At 45.7% G+C, this 9154-nt stretch overlaps 1 protein-coding gene across 2 annotated transcripts in view; it reads left to right on the top strand.

Moving 5' to 3' along the window:
- The window catches only part of LOC107120803 (chromosome unknown open reading frame, human C14orf79), a 35239-nt gene that overhangs the window by 11067 nt on the left and 15018 nt on the right, over positions 1-9154 (top strand). The window lies entirely within an intron of this gene.

Genomic DNA, 9154 nt, shown 5'->3' with positions numbered 1-9154 from the left:
CTCTCTCCCTTCCCCCCTCCTCCCCACATCCTTCCCCTGTATGTGCTGGGACTGGGGTCTCTTGGGCTCTGTTGGAAGTAGAACAAGCCCAGAAAGCCAGCATGAAATGACTGACCCCGCCCCCCTTCCCTGAATCCTCTGGAGTTCTTGGAGACCTTAGGGGAGGAGCAAACACCTCCTGTGACCTTGTGAGTGTGCAGCACTATGCTCCTAGCCCAAGGGTCATCTAGTCCAGCCCCCTGCACAATGCAGGGAACTCATAGCCACTCCCCCCGTGACCCCTGCTCTATGCCCAGAGGAAGGCAAAGCATCTCCAGTATCCCTAAGCCAATCTGGCCTGGAGGAAAATTCCTTTCAGACCCCCTAAAGGGGTGATCAGCATTACCCTGGGCATATAAGAAAGGGCATCGAGAGCTGGGCTCTGGCTCATCCCTTCCTACCTTCCCTCTCACAGTCTGCCGAAATTCATGGTCATAGAAACAGCGTTGCTGTCAGATGGCCATTGGGCCTCTGCTTAAAGACCTCCAAAAAAGGGAAAGCCCACCACCTCCCGAGGAAGCCTATTCCACTGAGGGACCGCACGAACGGTCAGGAAGTTCTTCCTAATGTTTAGCCAAGAACTCTTTTGATTTAATTTCAACTCGTCGGTTCTGGTCCAGGCTTCTCAGTCAACAGAAAACAACGTAAGTTCCTTCACCCAAATACTTCTTCTAGCTAGCTTTTGGGGCTAGGAGTTGTCGAAGAAGGACACTAAAATAATTTCCAGAGGTCTTGAATTCTTTATTGTACGGTGATAGGCGACGGGGCAAAAGCAGAGTCTTGAAAAAGTTACAGCCTCGAAGCCCATTTCGTCCTTCTTGCAGATGAGCATGTCCAGCTCAGACCTAAAAGTAATCTTCTCCATTCCTGACTAGACTGGCTGCTAACTTTCTCAGTAGCTGGCTTACAGGCTGCTTCAAACCAGTTCTTTCTAGTATACGCACCACTGTGTTATCTCTTTGACACGGCACATTCCTTTTTCGCCTACGTGACCTCTTTGTCCAGCCCTAATTGAGACTTTTGCAGGCTTCACGTGCTTGAAGTCAGGCTGAGACCAATTTTCTTCCAGAGGGTGACGGTTTTTCACAGTGAATGCTGCTCATGAGACAATGACATGTGGCAGTGGGTGGACTCCTCCTCTCCCCCCTCCCCCTGCCATTATTGGGAGTTTTGTTTTCTGGGTCAGCATTCAGCGGTGGCATTGCCCACTTCCACCTCCTCATTCAGCTGCATCCGCTGACCCAGCCTCATACAGAGAACCCCGACTTGTGCACGGCCTTGATATAATCATCACAGACAAATTGTGTTGCGTTTCAAAAACGATACCGTTCTCTCTGGGGCCTGGAGGCAACGCTGAAAGGATTCCAGTTTCTTAGAATTTACCCACACGCCCTGAACTTGGATGGGTGGCACAGGGAGCTGTGCTCAGGAGAGCCACAAATAGTGTATCAAAGAGCCACATGTGGGTCCCGAGCCACTGAGTATCACGTCTGTATTTTCTTCCAGGTGTTCAGCCATGTTGGTCTGAAGCAGTAGAACAAATTTAGAGTCCAGTGGCCCCTTTAAGACCAACAGAGTTTTATTCAAGGTGTGAGCTTTTCGTGTGCACGCAGACTTTTTCCAATCCTATCTATTTATTTTGTTTCCGTTACTTATAGTCCGCCTTTCACGCTTGGACTCAAGGCAGATTACAACACAGACTGAGTCAATACAGTCGACAGGATGGGACAGTCAGTGAACAATGCGATAGGGATTAAGGGTTGTAGAACCAACCAGAAGTCTAAAAAAGAGCCAACTCAAAGCATAAGTATTAACATAACATGACACATTAAGTGATGCAAAAATCTCATAGTAGGATCCCAGTTTCAGTAAGCTGTACATGACAGTGTGGACTGACTAACAGAACTGGCACAAGGGCTCCTGGTTGTACAAGGGTTTTTCTTACTGATTTTTCTAAATGTGAGCAGGATCCATCTAGCTGAGACTGCAATGTTCCCTCTAAGCTGTGGAGTCTTGTGAGCAAAAATTCTACTTTGTGAGCTACTGGCATTAAAGTTGTGAGCGAGCAATTTGGCTGCTGCATAAATAGTTCGCTCTGAAGCCATCCTTCCTGAGCTAAGACAAAAATGTATGAGTCGGAGGCTAAAAAAACTGTGAGCTAGCTCACACTTAGCTTAGAGGGAACACTGGCTGAGAGCTATTTCTGGTTGTCTTAAACAATGGTTGGAGTATCCACTTTTCTGTTTCTGTCATCCTATGAATCAAATCTGGAGTGCCATCGAGTCACCGTTGACTTACGGCAACCCTGTGAGGTTTTCAAGGCAAGAGATGTTCAGAGGTGATTTGCCATTGCCTGGCTCTGTATCATGACCCTGGTATTCCACGGTGGTCTTCCATCCAAATCCTAGCCAAATCCTAGCCCTGCTTAGCTTCTGAGATTGAATGAGATCGGGCTAGCCTAGGCTATCCAAGGCTATCCAGGTCAGGGCTGCAACCTCATGCTCTCCCATGTCAGAGAGTCAGGGAGTTCAAGAGTTAATCTTCCCTGGAGAGAAGAGCTTATGTGATTGGCTGCTCTACTCGCTCTCTGATTGGCCAGCATCAGCTTAGAGAGGAAATAAAACAGCTTATCTGAAGGGGAAAGAGGTCTTTCGCCTTTTGGTCTTGGTCTGAAATCTAACATCTGGATCAGTAGCCAGAGGGTTTGGCTTCTGAGGGAAGAGACATTTGGGAGTCAGTGTTTTCTGACAGGCAATAGTCATAAAAGTACTTCTACAGAGAGAAGAAGAGAAACCACACTGTCTTAAATACATTAAAACAGCTCTGATGGAGAATTTAGATTCTCAGTCAAGAAAGCTACAGAACAGCTTTAGACAGACCAGGGACACTGGAGAAGGATTTGGCAGAAGGTCTGGGTAGTTAGAGATAATTCCCATACAGCCAAATAGTAAAAGGAGTTATTGCTTCTTAGGGAGAAGGAGAATAAATTTTTTTCCTGCTGATGAAAGGGGTTGAGAAGAGAACGCTGGTCTGTGATGAAGGGGAGAAGCTTAGACATCTCAGGAGTTAGTGAAAAGCTGTAATATCTAAAAGGAAAACCTAGAACTATGAAGGGAGAAATCTAAGCAAACGCTATTCTCCAGAAGAAGCATTAGTAAGAACTGTTTTAGTTCTGAAATATACTAAACAAAGAACCTCTCAAAGAAAGAACTATAAAATCTTGAAACAAAACTACAAATACACTCTCTTGAATGATGTAAGAATTCAACTCTGTATATATTAGAAAGTGTTTAGTTCAGCAATTTCAAAACCTTGACTGCTCCTATTATACATACATTCCCTGCCAGTTTAATAAGATTACTATTCTGTTTTTGAAAGTTTAAACTGCCTCAAGTGCCATTTCACATGGTTTTATAAGACAGGACAGTTCCTGTATTTTCACTTAGGTACCTGTGCTGAGAAAAAGCCTAAACCAATATCTAAACAAAGGGTGGGGCAGTTTCAAGTGTATATCAATAGGGAAGATACACACGCTACTGTAGGGTGACTCAGTCACTGAGGGGAACTGAAGTTTTGGTGGGAAAAATCTGCCAGACAGTTGGGGAGATACAGGGGTCTGTCATACCCACGAATGTGCCCTTTCTCCCACCTGAACCCCTGGTTGGCAAGCAAAGTCAGTGGAGACTTCTAAGCTCGCCCTTTGTACGCATTCATTTATGCAAGGAAGAAGGTTCTCTTCGCGTCTGTTGTCAAGTGTGAACTATAAATGCATTATGTGATAAAAGGAAGTACTTCTTCACCCAAAGAGTGATTAACACATGGAATTCACTGCCACAGGAGGTGGTGGCAGCTACAAGCATGGACGGCTTCAAAGGGGAATTAGATAAGCATATGGAGCAGAGGTCCATCAGTGGCTGTTAGCCACAAGGTATAGATAGGGACTCTGGGGCAAGTGATGCTCTGTCTTCTTCGTGCTTGGGGGGGGGGTCAACAGTGGGAGGACTTCTACTGTCCTGGTCCCACCGCTGGACCTCCTGATGGCCCCTGGTATTTCTGGCCACTGTGTGATACAGAGTGTTGGGCTGGATGGGCCTTTGGCCTGATCCAACATTGGCATCTCTTATGTTGTTATGTTCTCTTATGTGGGGGGCATAAAATCAAAGGGAAATTACAGCGTGAGATCGCTGATCTGGAATTAATTCACTGGAATCAATTTACAAATTGAGAAAATGGACCCCCCCGCCCCCCCGGGTCCAGGGCTGAATAGGGACATTGGACTCTTATTTGATTACAGATGCTAAACCCCAGACACTTCCCCTCTGCTCTAATCCAGCTGATTACAACATGCGTGGTACCTTAGCATCCTGTACAAGCATCCTTTGCTCCATCCCTCCCACCTTCTGACTAGAATGAAAGGACTCAGATCTCCACTTCTGTTCTGCTGTGTCTGACAAATGGAGAAGGGATGCCATCCTCCAGGCGGGACCTGGGGATCCCTCGGAAGTACAGGTCCTCTCCAGACTACTGTGGTCACTTCCCCTGGAAAAAATGGAGGCAAAGTACCCGACTGAGGTCCCTGCCCTTCCCAGGCTCCACCCCCAAATTTCCAGGAGTTTCCCAAACTAGCACTGGCGGCCCTACCCCCATTCTCTGCTGGAAGCCATGGAGGACCTGGCAACCTTGGAAAGGAGCGTTGACTCTTGAAAGCTTACACCTGGAAATGTTTGTTGGTCTCTGAGTTGCCATTGGACTCAAGTCACGTTGGTGCTGCATTCCAGTCACATTAGTCACGTTGGTGCTGCATTCCAGTGGAGGTGGAGGGTGGGTAGCCTGCAGAAAGCAGGGATGATGGGGCCTTAGCTCCTGCTCTGCCTATAGAGCCATTGTATGGCCTAGGGGGGGTGCACCGGAAGGGGTGATGCAAATGTATGCAAGCATCTGTCACTGGTGTGTGTTAAGTGCCATCAAGTTGCTTCTAACTTATGGTGACCCTGTAAACTAATGTTTTTATGTTTTATATTGGCGTATGCCTCCTGTAAGCCGCCCTGAGCCCGCGTAGCGGGAAGGGCGGGGTATAAATTGAATAAAATAAATGAATAAATAAAGGAGCTTTGACTCTTGAAAGCTTACACCTTGAAGTGTTTGTTGGTCTCCGAGTTGCCATTGGACTCCAATCTAACTGCGTTAGTCACGTTGGTGCTGCATTCCAGTGGAGGTAGAGGGAGGGTGGGTAGCCTAAAGAAAGCAGGGATGATGGGGCCTTAGCGCCTGCTCTGCCTATAGAGCCATTGGATGGCCTGGGGGGGGGGGGTGCACCGGAAGGGGTGATGCAAATGTATGCAAGCATCTGTCACTGGTGTGTGTTAAGTGCCATCAAGTCGCTTCTAACTTACGGTGACCCTGTAAACTAATGTCCTCCAAAACGTCCTATTGTTAACAGCCTTGCTTAGGTCTTGCAAACTGAGGGCCGTGGCTTCCTGTATTGAGCCAATCCGTCTCATGCTGAGTCTTCCTTTCCCCCCCGCTGCCTTCCAACTTTCCTAGCATTATTGTCTTTTCCAGTGACTCTGGTCTTCTCATGATGTGACCAAAGTGCGATAGCCTCAGTTTAGTTGTTTTAGGTTCTAGGGAGAGTTGAGGCTTGATTTAGTCTTTCTGTTGTTCAGTCGCACATTCAAGTCTGACTCTTCGCAAACCCATGGGCCACATCACGCCAGGCCCTCCTGTCCTCCGGAGTTTGCACAACTTCAATGTCCGTTGCATCGCTAACACTGTCTAACCATCTCATCCTTTGCCGTCCCCGTCTTCTTTGACCTTCAATCTTTCCCAGCATCAGGGTCTTCTCCAGTGAGTGCTCCCTTCTCATTGGGTGGCCAAAGTATTTGAGCTTCAGTTTCATTATCCGGCCTTCCAGGGAACAGTCAGGGTTGATTTCTTTGAGGATTGACTGATTTTATCTCCTTGCAGTCCAAGGGACTCTCAAGAGTCTTCTCCAGCATCACCCACTTATTTGTCTTTTGGGCGGTCCACGGTATCTGTAAAGCTGTCCTCCAACTGCGCATTTCAAATGAATCAACTGTCTCTACATTCAGGAATCTTTTCTAACTCTTTCATAGCTGCCGTTTCCAGTCTCAATCTCCTTCTGATCTCTTGGTTGCAGTCTCCCTTTTGGTTGATGATGGAGCCAAGGAACGGAAAATCTTGAATGATTTCAATCTTTTTGTCATCAACCTTAAAGTCGTGTAATTCCCTAGTTGTCATTACTTTTGTTTTTTTAATGTTCAGCTGTAATCCTACTTTGGCACTTTCGGCTTTAACCTTCATCGGGAGTTGTTTCCAGTCTTCACTATTTTCTGCCAGTAATGTGGTATCATCTGCATATCTCAAATTCTTAATGTTCCTTCCCCCAGTTTTCCCTCCACCATCTAAATCTAATCCAGTTTTCTGCACATGGATTAAACAGATAAGGAGATAGAACACATTTGTGTCTGATGCCTTTGCCAATTGGAAACCATTCCATTTCTCTATGTCCTCTCGTAAGAGTAGTCTCTTGTCCAGAGTACAGATTAAACATCAAAACAATAAAATGTTGTGGCACACCCATTCTTTTAAAACCAGCCATAACTTTTCATGATCCACACAGTCAAGAGTTTTGCTGTAATCTATGAAATACAAGCTGATTTTCTTCGGAAATTCTCTTGTAAGCCCCAGGAATCAATGTAAACTTGCAATATGATCTCTAGTGCCTATTGCTTTTCTGAATCCAGCTTGAACATCTGGCATTTCTCATTCCATATATGGCAACAATCTTTGTTATAAGATTTTGAGCACCACTCTACTTGCTTGAGAAATTGATGCGATGGTCTGATAGTCACTGCAGTTGTTGATGTCCCCTTTTTCCGGAATTGGAATGTAAATTGACCATTTTCAGTGTGGGCCATTGTTTTGTTTTCCATATTTGTTGGCACGATCTTTTAAAGGTTTTGATCGACTCCATTTCAGTGGCTTGTAATAGCTCTATTGATATCCCATCTGCTCCTCACGATTTGTTTCTCCAAATTGTTCTCAGTGCAACTTTCACCTCACTTTCTAAAACTGTAGGTTCTTCTTGGAAGGAAGCTGTCGTCGTTTAATCTCTTCTGTACAGTTCTTCAGGGTATTGTTTCCCATCTTTTCCTTATTTTGTCCTGTTCAGTTAATCTGTTTCCATGTTGATTTCAGCATGCCTAACCGTGCTTTGAATTTCCTTTTCATCTCTTCCTGAACCTTGTGGAACAGATCTTGTGTTCTTCCATTTTTGTTTGCTTCTGTTTGTTTACACGGGTTATTAAAATAGATCGCTGTGTCTCTCTACATGTGAATTTCAAGAATGCTGCATTTAGGCTTTTGATTCTGTTTCTGTTACCTTCCAGTTTTGCTTCTCAGCTGTCTTTCACAGCTTTAAGAGTTTCATCAGTCACCCATTGAGGCTTTTCATTTCTTCTGGCAACAGGAATGGTCCTTGCACATTCTGTTTTGAAAATATCTCTGATTTCAACCCAGAGTTTTTCTGATACATGTTCACTTGCACTCAGTAATGCAGATCTGTACTTTACATGCTCTTTACATTCTTCAGGAATGTTGCTTAGATTGTATTTTGGCACTATGAATATTTTTATTTATTTATTTATTTAACATTCAATTTATATACCACTCTAACCCCGGAGGGTCTCTGAGCGGTTTACATACAATTTCAATTCCTATCTGGGGCCACATTATATAGGGATTCAGGAATGTTGCTTAGATTGTATTTTGGCACTATGAATGTTTTTCTCAAGCTTTATTCTGATTTCAATATTCTGGCGTGTACCACAATGGTAGCAATGTGCTCTCAAGGACAATGGTGGCCTTCTGGTCTGAAAGCACACAGGAGTCATCGTGGTCTCCAGCACGATGGAGGCGTTTGTGGTCTGCAGAACAATGGTGGCATTGAGCTCTCTAGGAAAATGGTGGTATTGAGCTCTCAAGGACAATGGAGGCATTGGGGTCCCTAGGACAATGTCTCTAGCACAGTGGAGGAATTGTAGTCTGTAGCACAATGGAGGCATTGGGGCCCCTAGCACAAAGGGGGCTTTGGGGCCCCTAGCACAAAGGGGGCTTTGGGGCCCCTAAGACAACGGTTTTTTGTGGCCCCTAGCACAAAGGTGGCCATTGTGCACTCTAGGGTTAGGGTGGCATTGTGGTATCTAGCACAAAGATGACTCTACCACAATGGAGGCATTGTGGCTCTAGCACAATTATGGTACTGTGGTGTGCAGGACAATGGTGGCATTGTGGTCTCTTGCTCAATGGAGGCATTGTGGCTCTAGCACAAAGGTGACATTGTTGTCATTAGCATAATGGCGGCATTGTGGTGTGTAGGACAATGGAGGCATTGTGGTGCATAGGACAATGGAGGCATTGTGGTCTCTAGCACAATGGATTTTGTTGTCTAGCACAATAGAAGCATTTTGTTGTCTAATACAAAGGAGGCATTGTGGTGAGTAGGACAATGGAGGCATTGTGGTCTCTAGCACAATGGTGGCATTGTGCTCTCTAGCACAATGGTGGCATTGTGCTCTCTAGCACAATTATGGTACTGTGTTGTCTAGCACAGTGGTGAGTAGGACAATGGAGGCATTGTGGTCTCTAGCACAATGGTGGCATTGTGCTCTCTAGCACAATGATGGCATTGTGCTCTCTAGCACAATTATGGTACTGTGTTGTCTAGCACAGTGGTGACACTGGGTTGCCTAGAACAGTGGTGGCACTGGGTTGCCTAGCACAGTGGTGGCACTGCATTGCCTAGCACAGTGGTGGCATTGCGTTGCCTAGCACAGTGGTGGCAATGTGGTCCGTGGGACAAAGGAGGCATTTTTTTGTCTTGCACAATGGAGGTATTGTGTTGTCTAATACAATGGTGGCGTTGTGGTGTTTAGGACAATGGTGGCATTGTGGTCTCTAGGAAAATGGTGGCATTGTGTTGTCTAGCACGATGGAGGCAATCTGTTATCTAATACAATGAAGGCATTGGGGTGTGTAGGACAATGGAGGCATTGTGGTCTTAAGCACACTGGGGGCATTGGGCTGTCTAGCA

The sequence above is a fragment of the Gekko japonicus genome, unplaced genomic scaffold, assembly GCF_001447785.1.
Source record: "Gekko japonicus isolate JY-2015 unplaced genomic scaffold, Gekko_japonicus_V1.1 scaffold3778, whole genome shotgun sequence".
NCBI classification, from domain to species: Eukaryota; Metazoa; Chordata; class Lepidosauria; order Squamata; family Gekkonidae; genus Gekko; species Gekko japonicus.
This window is presented reverse-complemented; position numbering and strand designations above follow the sequence as displayed.